The 15,004-nt window shown below is 34.0% G+C and overlaps 1 protein-coding gene across 4 annotated transcripts in view; it reads left to right on the forward strand.

Moving 5' to 3' along the window:
- Positions 1–15,004, forward strand: part of CSRNP3 (cysteine and serine rich nuclear protein 3) — a gene marked incomplete at its 5' end in the record, with an annotated part of 256,996 nt that overhangs the window by 103,645 nt on the left and 138,347 nt on the right. For 3 of the 4 annotated variants that reach the window (XM_082465029.1, XM_082465028.1, XM_082465030.1), the window contains one exon: positions 2,766–2,854. The exons of the other annotated variant lie outside the window; for it this stretch is intronic. The remainder of the gene's footprint in view (positions 1–2,765; positions 2,855–15,004) is intronic. 4 annotated transcript variants of the gene reach the window in all.

Genomic DNA, 15,004 nt, shown 5'->3' on the forward strand with positions numbered 1-15,004 from the left:
TACTGATACATTGCTCTTGCAATGGTAGAATCTGAAACATCTTTTCAATCTCTTTTATGATAATCTGTCTAGTCAGGTTTGCACCTTTTCTTGGGTCAGTCTTGCTAATTTACAATTTTCTGGGAAATTATCTACTCCTTTAGGTTTTTCAAATTTTTACCTAAATTTTCACCCAAATTTTCTTCTAGTTCTTGCAAATTCCTAGTAATTATAGTTATGTCTTTTCCCATGTCTTTAAATAGAGATCTATCTCAACTATTTCAGAGAATTGTTTGCACACTTTGGAGCACAGCTGATTGAGTGGAAGAATCCCATGGTGACCACCTGATATATAAATAGCCTAACTAGGACTGATTTAATTTCTTTTGATAACTCTTGTCCCCACTTTTACTGAAATAGAATGACTAAGTGCTATCATCATTTTAGAAACTTTTTTGGTCATGTGGTACTCTTCATTATAGTTCAACACATATTAGGAAAAAATGGAAATTAATTATTTTGTTGTTTGTTAAAGAGTGGATTAAGGGCTGCATATATTTTGATAACTGCACTTTATCAGGTGTATGAAGGTACAAAATTGAAGCGGTATTGTTACTTAAGAAATCATTCTAAATAGAATCAATGGGATTGTCAGTGGCGTTTTATTCTCTTAAAAAAAATAGGGCCAAATTGTGCATGGCAGATTGGTCTTTCCTGCTAGATTCCTTTGCCCTAGGCCCTTTGCTTCTGTCAGGAAGTTGTCCTTCAGAGTGAAAGATGCTTTTGCTGGTTGCAGGCATATTAATTATGCAATACTGTATTTTGAGATGCAATTGCAAATATAACTAAACTATTGCCCTGAACTTACAAGTCGTATTATCGCCTTAGAAAACCTGAACAGCTAATTCACATTTCTTCATTTGTGTTCATAGACTATTTCCTTTTGACATACTGAAACTGTGAGATGAAGCAGGCTTCCAGACTTGCAGAAGTGATCAGCTTGGGGGTCTCAAACTCCGTGATCCTTGGAGGAACAAGTTTATTCTCAAAATCCCCACATTTGCAAGAAAGTTATTTTTTTAGAGATGGCAACAGTTAAGAATGCTTTAAACAAGTTATATTTCATTATATCTAACCACTGAATCATCCACTATAAACAACACAAGCTGATCTTATAGCTCAGTCAAGGCCACCACTGAGATGTGAACTTCAATGACCTCAGTCAAGTCTAGCATGGCTATTGATTAAAACATGCCAGCAAGAGCTTTGTGCCTCATTGACCTGCTAAAGGTGCCCTTTAGAGAAAATGTTGACAAACACAGGAGAGAGCCTTGACCCTCACTTGCCACTCTGAGTGGCTGCTGGGATTTGTAAGTTGATTTGCAGTAATGTACATGGGCAACCGGCAAGCCACAGGGCCTGGAACTAGGAGAGGTGGTGTTCACCTTTCCCTCCAGCCCTGTGACATTGCAGAAGTTTCTAAAAGTGAAAACTGGTTCTCAGGGTATTTCTCAATTGAACCCCAGGTATCAATAAAGACCAGATACAAACCATAAGTATTAGGTGCACATTTTAAAATGATAATATAGGTTTATGTCAATTTTGTTTTTTACAGAACTCATAATCAGAAACTGAGGCTCTTTAGATGAGCACAACAAAAGATTTGTGAGGACAAATGATGTTGCATTTACATTAGTATACATATCCCAAGTCTTCCATAAATGTCACCCTCCTTGAATATTTTTCATAGTACCTGAGATAGTTATATGTGTCCACAAATCAGTCCCAGATGTCACTTGTCACTGCTAAGGCCACCCATGGGACTGCAATCCCACTCAAATAGTGGTGTTGTGAGTACTGCAAGTATTCTAGTTTGTTCTAAAGCCAAGTAACCGTGAGTATCCGTGTAGATACACATAAAGTTTAAATGGAGAAAGAAGCTCCTGGAGACACAATTGTCCTGAGACAATTTTTTTCTTAAGGAGTTTTGATGTTTTAAGCTTGTTGAATGACATCAGCATAAGTTGTTCGCTCAGTCTATTTCTTCATTCAATAACCCATTTATAGTATTTCTACATTAGCTATTGTTATTGGCTACGATCAGTAATAGTTCATTTCTGGCTATTGTGGAAACACAATAAATGAACCACACTTCACAAGTTTCTCTACATCATGTTTAAGGAAAATTTTACACTTGTATATGGACATAATGATTTATCTTAACATATTAGAATGGAAAGATTATTAATCTTTAGGAAAAGTAATTATATATATTTTAGTCTGGAGAAATAAAAGCATGTAATTACTGCCAGGATTTTATCATCTCTTTAAAGTATTGCACTAATCATAATAAATATTCATTGTGATTTTCATCAACTATCTAGCTACAGTATTTTGGTTGATTTTCCTTTTTATTTTTGTGTCTTGACGATACGAATCTCCTGGAGACTAGAAAGTTATTTAAATCTAGTGTAATGCTGATTGATAAGATAAAATGCCTTTAATTTCTTATCCATAGTAACAGTTGTTGATTGAATAACAGGTAAATAAATGAATGAACATGTATGAATGATTAGAAATTTACTACATTTTTCTAAGATGGATATTCTTTCTGCACTAATTTATATACAGTACGATCATTCAGTTCTAAATTTAATGCCTTATTTATATTCCAAGATTCCTATTGATTTTCCTCTGTGTCACATTATATTTACACCCTATCGTCAGCTTTACTCTTTGAAAATATAACCTTATGTAACATATTGAAACATATTTTCTTTTTTAAGGAAAAAATAAGGAGATATCAACAGACTGAAAAGATGTTTTCAGAGGCGTAGATTCTTCAGGAAGATACTGGCGTTCATAAGATCTCAAGGTTAGCATACATTATTATTTTCATGCTTTTACAGGTCTGAGATATAACTGTGTCACTGGTCCGTGTTGTTATTGCTAATGTGTAATTGGATAATAAGGAAAAATGCTCTTATATAAAATACATATTTTTTAAAAGATCTTTTCAAAAGTTTTAGAAATTCGTTTATACCAGAAATGTATTATTTCATTCAATTTGGGATGGTTACAAGAAAATATTGTTTTTGTAGAGAATCCATTGGTTATTAAAATTTTCTTCACTTTTTTAAAGGGTAACACTGTTAGCATAAAAATAAATGTTAGGCATTCCTATAAAATTTTATTTTTGATTTCTTAAGGAATGTACACCTATTTAGCAAAGTTTTTATTTCTTTTGTATCTTTGGTTACAACATACACACATATATACATATAGTTTAGAAGGATAGCTGATCAGCAATTCTTCTAAAATTCTTAGAATCCCACTCCCCAACTTTCCCAAGTACAGTCAAAGAAATTTTACTCTTGTCGGAAAATGTGACCTCAATGAGATGACAGTTGATATGAATGAGCAAAAGGATATTTGAGGAACTTTTCTAAGTTGTTAGAATCATATGTCTAGAAAAGAAAAGCAAAATAAGCCTACTCTCATTAAACAGCTTTTTATAATAATAAACAAAAGTAAAATATTCATTTGGAAGTTTGAGTTACAACATAGGTGAAAATGGCTCATTCTAATGGGATAGCTTGAGAAAGTGAATGATTTCTGACTTCTTTATATTGTGGGACCCAATATGAAATATTCATGATTTTAAATGAAATGTATTAATGATTCTTATTTATTTATTTTTATTTGTTTTGTGTGTTTATTAATTTATCTTTATTGACATAACATTGGTTTATAATATTATGTAAGATGCATGTGTAAAACATTATATTTCTGCTTCTGTATACAACACAGCATGCTCACCATAAAAAATTTAGTTTCTGTCTGTTACCACAGAGTTGACCTTCCTTACCCATTCCCCACCCCTCCACCACCTCCCAGCCCCTTCCTCTCTGGTAACCACTACTCTGTTCTCTGTAATGACCTTTTTATTTTTATTGCCTTGGTCAGGCTTGTCTTCAATATCTACTTGTTTTCCTCACTCATCCAAGGATATATTCATTCAAAATTTATTTAGGACTTACTTACCATATGCAAGACAATGGCTGAGTGCTGCTTTGGTTGTTTCAAAATGAATAAGATATGGTTCTTGTTCTCGAGAATTGCCGAACCAATATGTTACTCGGAAATTAATTTTATTATTAACGCAAACAACACATAATTAAAAAGACAGGCTAGATTTAAAAGGGCATGTAATGAATTCTAAAGCACAATGGGAATTAGTTGGGGATTATTAATATTTTCACATTACGGCTTTTATTAGCCTACAGTACTGAGAGTTAATACCAATGGGAATGATGCTCCGTTACAACCCACACTCAAGTGACCTTTTATTAAAGTAGCTCTTCAAGTACACCACAAGTAAGCAATATGAGATTCTAAGAAAGAAAAGTCTCTTTTTTGCCACAACTGCAAATTTAATGTTGTAGAAAATAGTTATGCAAACACATGAAAAGAACAAAGGTGAGCATTGCCTGCTTGGTTTTTCTTATTCCTGTACAGGCAACTTTATTAAGCTCACCAGAGAATTAAATCATTTCCCCAATGACCTAGAAAGGCAAGTAGATTTGCAATGCTTGTAATGTAGGTTTGAATGCTATAAACCCCTAAGGAATCCATATGCAAATAGCTGGATAAGTAAAGAGATTTGCAATGGAGTGGGAGTCCAAACTCTGTTGGAAATAGAATCCCATAGCACTCTGTTTCTCACAAAAAGCTTTTAGAAAGGTCATGTCTTAAGAAGTTAAAGGAAGTCAAGCAATTAAAAATAGTAAACATCGTTTTGAAAAGTCGGTGAAGACACCCCTTTCTTAATTATTCCATTAGAGTGGTTAAATTAATTTATATAAGAACTACAATCATTCAACAAATATTTATCAATTGCCTGCTATGTGCATGGGGGCAACAGCAGTGAATAAAATACACCAATATCCTTGCCTTAGTGGAATTACATTCTAAAGGGTGGAAATATATAATCAATAAAAAACAAAGTTAATTATATGTTACATTAGATGGTGATGGTGCTATGGAGAAAAAGAAAACAGGTAAAGAACATAGAATGTAAGGAGGGGTAGAATTTTTAAAGAGCCTAATAACCTAGTACTACATAATTTGTACAAAGGAGATAGATGTCACTTTTCCCCACATCGTGCCAACTAAAAGCAAGTATAGTGAAGTATAGCATCTGACGGTAAGTTTTCTAAATCATCATTTGCTAAGGTAAATATTTTAATGTACGTAAAATAACTAGTATCTCAGTTTTGCTGGAAAGAAAAGACTTTTTAAAATGATAATACATTTACTACATGTACATGAAATACTGTCAAAGTGTTTGCAATAAAGAAATATACAACTGAACGTGGATTCATCCATTCACTTACTAAAGGATAAAGACTATAACTATCCATCTGTGTATGGGGGAAAATCAATCCATTTTTTAGAATTGAATAAATATTATAAACCTAATAGTTAAAGATCTCTTATGACAATACATATAGACGATTCATGGCGCTAGAAGACTCTATATAATTTTTCTTTTTTTTAAAGAGTAACACTTTTTAAAAAAATTTTTATTTATTTATTTATTTATTTATTTTTAGCTGTGTTGGGTCTTCGTTTCTGTGCGAGGGCTTTCTCTAGTTGCGGCAAGTGGGGACCACTCTTCATCGCGGTGCGCGGGCTTCTCACTATCGCGGCCTCTCTTGTTGCGGAGCACAGGCTCCAGATGCGCAGGCTCAGTAGTTGTGACTCACGGGCCTAGTTGCTCCATGGCATGTGGGATCTTCCCAGACCAGGGCTCGAACAGTGTCCCCTGCATGGCAGGCGGATTCTCAACCACTGCGCCACCAGGGAAGGCCAATTTTTTTATTGTTCTATCATCAGTCTTATTATCATTTTAGGAGAGTACTGAGTACTGGGATTGAAGACAGAAGGAAATTATTTAAACACCACCTCATTCACATAGTACACTAATTTTTTAAAAGACATATGTGTTTCGTTGTACATTTGATTTATTAGAAGAAGTGTGGAGATTTGGAAATTAAAGTAAATCAATCTATTTGTGATCTTCAACAAATGAGTCATCAGGTTTCTTTTGATGGTAATCTGGTTAATTTTCCTGTGAAACATTAAGTGCTGAGCACAAGATTCTGGAGTTGTTTACAGGCCAGATAACCCTGCCCATTTTTTGGAGTCTGCACTATAGATGAACCCATCACATAAATTGACATTATCTTAAAAGCCATTCAGTCTTGACTTTACTGGATAAATTTGAAAAGTTTAGCCAACTTGGGGTGCAGAAAAGTAGTTAAATCAGTTTTTTCGTTGTTAATAAGTCAATGTGAAAGGAATATCCAGCCATCCAAAAGAACAAAATTTAGATTAAGAGGTTTCAAAACCTATTAAGTATTATAATTCCTTTAATCTTCCAAAACACAGGTATTATAAATAGTATTATCATCTAAAGGAAATAAATGTCCAGTACTGAAGTAGTAAAAGAAGTACAAAGTAAAGGTCACGATTGTTTAGAAGACCTATCTTAATTAAACCAAGGCAGTGGGTATATATAACATGCTGTATTGTAGACAGAAAAGATGATCAGCTCTGTGAAGCTGACCAAATAGAGGCAACCAGCACAACAGTATTGTTTGTTTTGGGAAAACCAAAAGAAAAGAAAAAATAAGAGTTGCGGAGGACTAGTGGAAGATTATGGGAAAAACAAAGACTTCTTATGTAATGTCACTGTGTCAGAGATAGATTCCTCCCAAACCAACATTAATCTTTGCTAGATTCATCTAGAGACTTTGAAAGAAAGAACTAGAAACTCTCATTTAAGGGTAACTAAAACATGACTTTTCAAAAGCAAGTAGAAAATAGCAAATACTTTCCCTTAAATTCGCTCACTTTCATCTTCTGTATATGTGCTTTACAAAAGTTAAACCCAGGAATATTTTGCAGATTTGTACCACAAATCCAGTTCCCCATGGACTCTTCCAGATAATGACTCTTGCATCCTCTCACAAACCACCACACACAAATATACATCTTTGAATCTCACATCACCTGGCATGCCCATGTTCTGGGTTGTTCCTCCCTCTCCACCTTTCTTCAGTGGTTCTCCAAATGACTTCCTACCATTCTCCTTTTCCATCATTCTTATAAATGATCTGTCTAATCCAGGTTTCTCAACCTCAGCACTACTGACATTTTGATGGCATAATTTTTTGTTGAGGGGCTGTCCTGTGCACTGTAGGATGTTTAGCAGCCTCCCGGGCAGTAGTCTCCAGTAGTACTCCACCCTGCAAGTTGTGAAAACCTAAAATGTCTCCAGACATTGCCCAATGTCCCTTTGGGACAAAATTATCTCCAGATGAGAACCACTGATCAAATCCTAACCGTCACAACCTCAATAAGCATCCACTCCGTATCAACAACCTCCCAACCACCTACAGCATCTTGTTCTCCATCAAAACTCAACTGAGACACTTTAAATTCCAGCCCCCTTTGTTAAAGTGAAAACTCACTTCTGACCATCTGTATATGTTTTTAGTTCCCTTTTATTTGCTTACACCTGGCCTTGTATCTAAAATGTGTCTAACGGAAAAATGAGTGAGTATAGAATAAGTGAGAAAATTAGGGAAAAGGAAAAATAAGGTAAAAACATAAGATTGTCAGGAGTTGCAAATGAATAAACCCTTTTCCTCTCACTTTTTTTTTTCTTGAATTCATGGATATTTCCATGTTCCCCAAGTCTTACTTGGAATTTGGCTTGGACACCGGCAGCTCACCCTCCACATTTCTTAGCCTGTCCGTTTTACACTGTACATGCAAACCTGAATCCATAGGGGAAATCTCTTTTCTTACATACAGGCACATGAGTGCTACAGGAGCAAATTATACCACTCTGCAGATAGATGGTTTTCTAATCTGAGTCAGCCCCTAAGTAGCATTCACTAATCCTTTCACTCTGACTGTGGTCAACCACCATTTCAAAACCATATCACCCCACCCAAGCCATACAATCTCTCCCCTTCACTCTCAGTGCACCTGCTGTTTTGACAAGAAAATTAAGGTCATTGTGCGGAAACTACTTGTGCATCCTTGCAATTCCCTCCAGCACCAAACAGCAACATCTATCACCATTCTTTCTTTCCTCCAATCTTAAGGGGTCAGGAGTCGTTCCTGCTATTCAAGGCAAAGCGTGGATTTGATTTTATTCCCTATCACTGGTGCTGAGGCTTTTGCCATTAATTTCCCTTATGTCCTTTATCTTCAACTTTTTCTTCTTTGCTGGCCCTTTTTCTTCAACCTGTACATGCTCTTCAAACTTCTATCCAAAAAAGTAAATCAACAAATAAAAGCAAACTGACCTCTCCCTTCACTAGATTTCACTTGCTGCTACCATCCAATTTCTCTACTCCCCAGCTCATTCAAACTCTCCATAGCTGCGGTTATCTCCAACTTCCAAGGTTCAGTCAATCCTCAGCACAGTACGATCTGATTTCTAACCCCATTTAACAGAGCATGCTCTCTCTAAAGGCTCAGATGACCTGCAGCCCTTATCTTGACTGGTTCTCTCAGGGGTATTTGACACTGTTAACTTCATTTTTCTTCTTTCACTCCCTGGGCTGCTGTGACACCCCTCCCTGTTGGTTTGCCTCATACCTTGGAGACCCTTTTATAAAGTCCCCTTTCACAGGCTCTTCTTTCTCTGTTCTTTCACAAAGTCAGGAATCACAACTCAAATACCAATAGGCAACCATAGGTGATATAAATGAGTGAAGTCAGCTCACTGAAAACAAGAAACACTGCGAGGGCCAAACAACTTGCCCATGAAAGGTCCTGATATTTCACTCTTGCTCACATGATAGTGTTCCCTAGAGACCCACCCTCAGCTTACTGCTCATCCACCCTCCTGGCTCTCCCTGATCAAGCAAAGCCACTCTTAAGACTTTATGAGTGACATAGGCGGCAGTGACTCCAACCCTGTTCTTTGATTAAACTACAGAATTGCACATTACACACACACGTCTACAGGATATCAATGCCTAGTAAGGACAGACACAAAACCAAATCATCAGAGCAATGGAAATACAAAGTCCAAAAACAGACACTATATACATGTGATCATAACATGCAACAAAGAAATAATTATCAGTCAATGGGGGAGGCCTTCCAATGAAAGGCTGTTAACAACCCCAAGTACACATAATTAATTCGTGTCTGATAAAGAAGGCATTTTGAATGGGGAGAAGCAGGGAAGGACAATGCCTTACTTAGAAGAAGGTACTAGAACAATTCTTTAACTACGTGGGGAAAGATAAGGTGAGATCTATACATCATACTATATTGAAGTAAACTGCAGATAAAGATTTAAAATATTTTCAAAGATTTAAAATTACTTTAAATATTTTCAAATGTTTAAATTATTATTGAACATTCAGTAAATTCAATAGCTCACAGGTATTTATGTGCCTTGGGTTTAGGAAAGCACTTAAGCAATGCAAGAAAGCAAAAGAAAGGTGAAAAATCATTTATTCATTTTTATATTTACAAACAATAAAATTTACTCTTCTTGGTGTACAGTTTCATGAGATTTGACAATTGCATAGAGTCATGTAACCTTCACCACAATCAAGATACAGAACAGTTTCATCACCCCCAAAATTCCCTTGAGGTGCCCCTTGTAGGCTCCTCCCCACCCTAATCCCTGGCAACTGATCTGTTTTAGGTCACTATAGTTTTGCCTTTTCCAGAATGTCACATCAATGGAAACATACAGAATGTAATCTTTTGCATCCGGCCTCTTTCCCTTAGTTATAATACATTTGAGATAGATTTATGTTGTTGCATATTTCAATAGTTTTTTCCTTGTTATTACTAAGTAGTATTCCATTGTATAGATGTATCACAGTTTGTTTATCCATTAAAGGACATTTGGGTTGTTTAGATTTTGATGTTTTGAATAAAGCCGCTATAAGGATCCAAGTAGAATTTTTTGTGAGAAGCTAAGTTTTCGTTTATCATGGGTAACAGCTCTGGTGGGATTGTGTGTCACATGTTAAGTTTATAACTTTCTAAGACACTACAAAAACGTATTCCAAAATGGCTTATATCATCTTGCATTTCCATCAGTAATGTATGAACATTCACACTGCTCCACACATTTACCAGTATTTGGTATTGCCAGTTTTTATTTAATTTATTTTATTCTAGCCATTCTAATTGTTGTGGTTTTTAATTTGTATGTCCTTAATAAATAATAATATTGAGCATTTTTACTTGTGCTTATTCACCATCTATATACATATATACTTTTGTGAAGTGTTTGTTCAAATATTTTGTCCAATTTTTTTAAAAGTCTTAATTATTTAGAGCAGTTTTAGGTTCACAGCAAAATTGAGAGGAAGGTACAGAGATTTTCCATATATTCCCCACCCCATACACATGCATAGCTTCCCCCATTATCAACATCCTTCACCAGAGTGGTAGCTTTGTTATAACTGATGAACCTACATTGACACATCGCCCAAAGTCCATGGTTTACATTAGGTTTCATTCTTGGTGTTGTACATTGTATGGGTTTGGGTAAACGTATAGCGACATGTATCCATCACTGTAGTATAATACAAAATATTTTCACTACCCTCCGAGTCCTTTGTGCTCCACCTATTTATCTTTCCTTCCCACCCTCAATCCCTGGCAACCACTGATCTTTTACTGTCTGCATTGTTTTTGCCTTTTCCAGAATGTCATATAATTGGAAGAGTATAGTACATAGCCTTCTCAGGTTGTCTTCTTTCACTTGATAATATGCATTTAAGTTTCCTCCCTGTCTTTTTGTGGCTGAAAAGCCACATTTATTTTTAGCACTAAAAAATATTCCATTGTCTGGATGTACCACACTTTTTTATCCATTCACCTACTAAAGGATATCTAAGTTTTGGTAATTATGAATAAAGCTCCTAGAAACATTCAGTTGCAGATTTTTTCATGGACGTAAGTTTCCAACCCCTTTGGGTAAATAATTGTTAAGTCATATGGTAAGAGTATGTTTAGCTTTGTAAGAAACCGCCAAACTGTCTTCCAAAGTGCCTGTACCATTCTGCATTCCCAGGAGCAATGAAGAGTTCCTATTGCTCCACATCCTTGCCAGCATTTGGTATTGTCAGTGTTTTGGATTTTGGCCATTCTAATAGGTGTATAGTGGTATCTCATTTTTAAAATTTGCATTTTCCTGATGATACATGATGTGGAACATCTTTTCATATGCTATTTGCCATCTGTATATCTTTGGTGAGGTGTCCGTTCAGGTCTTTGCCCCATTTTTTAATCTTTTGTTTCTTATTGTTGAGTTTTAAGAGTTCTTTGTATATATATATATATTTTTTTTTTGCCTAATTTTTTTTTATTGAGTTGTTTTTTATTGTTTAGTTTTGAGAGTTCTTTATAAATATTCTGGATAAAATTCCTTTGGGAGATGTGGAATTTGCAAATATTTTCTCCTTTTGTGGCTCGTTTTTTGTATTCTTGACTTTTTTCTTTCACAGAGTAAGAGTTTTTAACTTTGATGAAGTGATATTTATGAATTTTTTTCTTATATTAATTAGGATTTTGGTGTTGTATCTAAGAGCTCTTTGCCTATCCCAAGGTCATAAAGATTTCACCTATTTTTCTTCTAAATATTTTATAATTTCATGTTTTACATTTAGGTATATGAACAATTTTGAGTAAATTTTTGTATAAGGTAAGAGACTGAGGTTCAATATTTTGCATACAGACATCCAACTGTTTCATCACTATTTTTCTTGAAGACTCTCTCTTCTTTAAATTGCCTCTGCACTTTTGTCAAAAATCAATCATATTTGTGTGGATCTATTTCTGGCCTCTCTATTTTGTCCCACTGATGTATGTATTTGTAATTTTTCCCATTATCACAGTCTTGATTCCTGTAGCTCTGTAGTAAGTCTTGAGATCAGATAGTGTGTGCCCTCTTCTTTTTCAAAATTGCTCTGTCCTATGCATTTTAAAATCAGCTTGTCAATATCTAAAAAAAAAAAAAAATTCATCTGGGGTTTTGATTGGAAATCATTGACATATATTTTTTAAATGCTCCAAATTAAACTTAAATTAAAAAATCTTGAATCTGTATATATAAGATACAGTCGATATTATTAAAATATGGAGAGTTGTTAGATATCATTAAGAAAATATAAACCTCATTAAGATAATTAGCAAGGCCTTGTGGGAACTTTTTACAAAAGATGTTCTGGTCAGCTCTAAATTTTAAAAATAATGTTAAAATAACAAGTAATCTAAAACATTTGATGTGTAATGGTCATATAAACATATAAAACTTTGGGAAATAATATAGCATACTGACAGAGAGCATCATTTTAAGGTCAGACTGAACTTTGAGTTCATTCTTTACTTATCTGTGAGGATTTAAGCAAACTTTCTAATGTTCAGATACTCTATCAATTAAGTAGAACAAGATAAAGTCTGGTACATTATAAACACAAAAGTGGATTATTATTGGTGAAGATGTGGAGAAATGAACTGTATCATACTGCAAAGGTGGACAAGTAAATTGGTTCAACTTTTCTTGAAGGCCATTTGTCATTATGTGTCAAATAATCGTACTCCTTAAATATTCTTAGGAGCTCCAAATATTTACAAACCTTAATGAAACAATCAATTATGAACACAAAACTATGTATACAAAGACGTTTATTAAGATAATATTTAGGGACATCCCTGGCGGTCCAGTGGTTAAGACTTCGCCTTCCAATGCAGGGGGTGCAGGTTCAATCCCTGGTCAGGGAGCTAAGATCCCACATGGCTTGTGGCCAAAAAACCAAAACAAAGATCAGAAGCAATATTGTAACAAATTCAATAAAGACTTTAAAAATGGTCCACATCAAAAAAATCTTTAAATATAATATTTAAAATAATGAAAATGGGAAACATCTGCATGTCTGAAAATAATGAAGTAATTAAATAAATTATTAAATATCCATGTAAAGTAATATCCTGAGATGGTTAAAATAAAGGTGTTCCACAGCATGTTTTATTATTATTGGTGACATCTGAAATATACCAATAAGTGAAAAAGTAGGCTATAAAACAGCTTTTACAGTATGATGTCATTTATGCTCTTAAATGATGTATATGCATGTAAGAAAGGATGATTATATAAATGCATATGTGTATGGGTGTATTCACATACACACATGTACATATAATAGAAGTGATTAGGTCTGTGTGGTTGGGTGTAAATTTAATTAATTGCTTTTTGGTGTTTTTCAGTAGTCTCCAAATTTCCTGAAAATACATCTTATTATTACAAAAATAAGATAATTTAAAATATGGAATATGAAGGGGTAGGAAATCATAAACTACATAAAAAAATAAATAGCCAACTACTTAAAACATTATTTATTTCATAAATGACAGTGAAGGGTGATTAACCTTATTATTTAAGGAAATTCACAAATTCATATGAACATCAATAGGACTCCAATAGAAAAATGGGCTAAAATAATAGAACAACATGCATAAAAATGAAATATAAGAAGCTGATAAACATATAAAAAACTTCATCTTTAACAGTACTCAAAGAAATGGGAATAAAGTGTTATAATTTTATGTCTATCAAACCAGCACAGATTTTTTTATTGCATATCTGTTTCACTGACATATACTGTTGACGGAAATACATTAGTAGCAAAATATATTAAACTTTCATATGCTTATGCTTTCTTATCTTAAACAATAAATTTCCAGACAAAAGCAAATATATCATAGCATTACATATAATTGTTTGAATCATTGAAAATAATAAGCGTGTTCTATAATAGGAGAATTGTTTTTAAAATTGTGGTACATCCAGAAGATATAATATAGACACATCCACTGAAATTTCATTTACAAGAAATTTTAATGACAAGAAAAATACTCGTAATATGTTAGACGAGAAAAATAGACATGAAAAAGTGGAGAAAATATAAATTAAATATATAAAAGGAGCATTAAAGTAAGCCAAAGACAGAGAAATTAAATAAAATATTTTAAATTATTGTATAATAAAGTAAATATTATAAATAGCATTTGAAAACAGATTTTTTTAAAAAAGTAGAATGGCAAGTGATTTGTATTTTTAATTTCTAAATGTTCATAGTTTTTTTTCTATTGAGGTATAGTTGATGTACAATGCTACATAAGTTTCAGGAGTACAACATAGTCATTCACAATTTTTAAAGGTTATTTTCCAATTTTAGTCACTATAAAATGTTGGCTATATTCCCTGTACAATATATCCTTGTAGCTTATTTATTTTATGCATAATATATCTATTAATCCCCTACCCCTATATTGCCCTTCCCTCCTTCCCTCTCCCCACTGGTAACCACTAGCTTGCTCTCTATATCTGTGAGTCTATTTCTTTTTTGTTATATTCACTAGTTTTTTTATTTTTTAGATTTTACATATAAGTGATACCTGTCTGATTTATTTCACCTAGCAAATGCCCTCCAAGTCCATCCATGTTGTTGTGAATGGCAAAATTTCATTCTTTCTTATGGCTGAAGTAGTATTCCATTGTATATATATACCACACTTTCTTTATACATTCATCTGTTGATGGACACTAAATGTTCATAATTTTCATGTAAATCTTAATTTTTAAAAATTTGCTTATCTCCTCTCTGTCTCAAACTTTTTCCTGCTACTGTGTTTACTATCTCATTTAAAAATAGCCTGTCATGTAAGTCAGGAAGCTTCTCACTCACCAGTCATTTCCAGAAAACCACGATCAAATTTGACTAAGTCTTTTCTTCATGCTACTTCTCATCCCCTCCTGAGAGCTGCACTGTCACTACCACCGCTTTAATTCTGCTGCTCTTCGTCTCTCAGCTGGATAAAGTGATAGCCTGTTGATGAGTTTCTCTGATTCCTCTTGTGTCCCTTCAAATCCATTCTCAATACAGCTCCCTGGAGGCTCAATCTAAAA

Source organism: Balaenoptera physalus, assembly GCF_965194825.1.
Source record: "Balaenoptera physalus genome assembly, chromosome: 6".
NCBI lineage: Eukaryota > Metazoa > Chordata > Mammalia > Artiodactyla > Balaenopteridae > Balaenoptera > Balaenoptera physalus.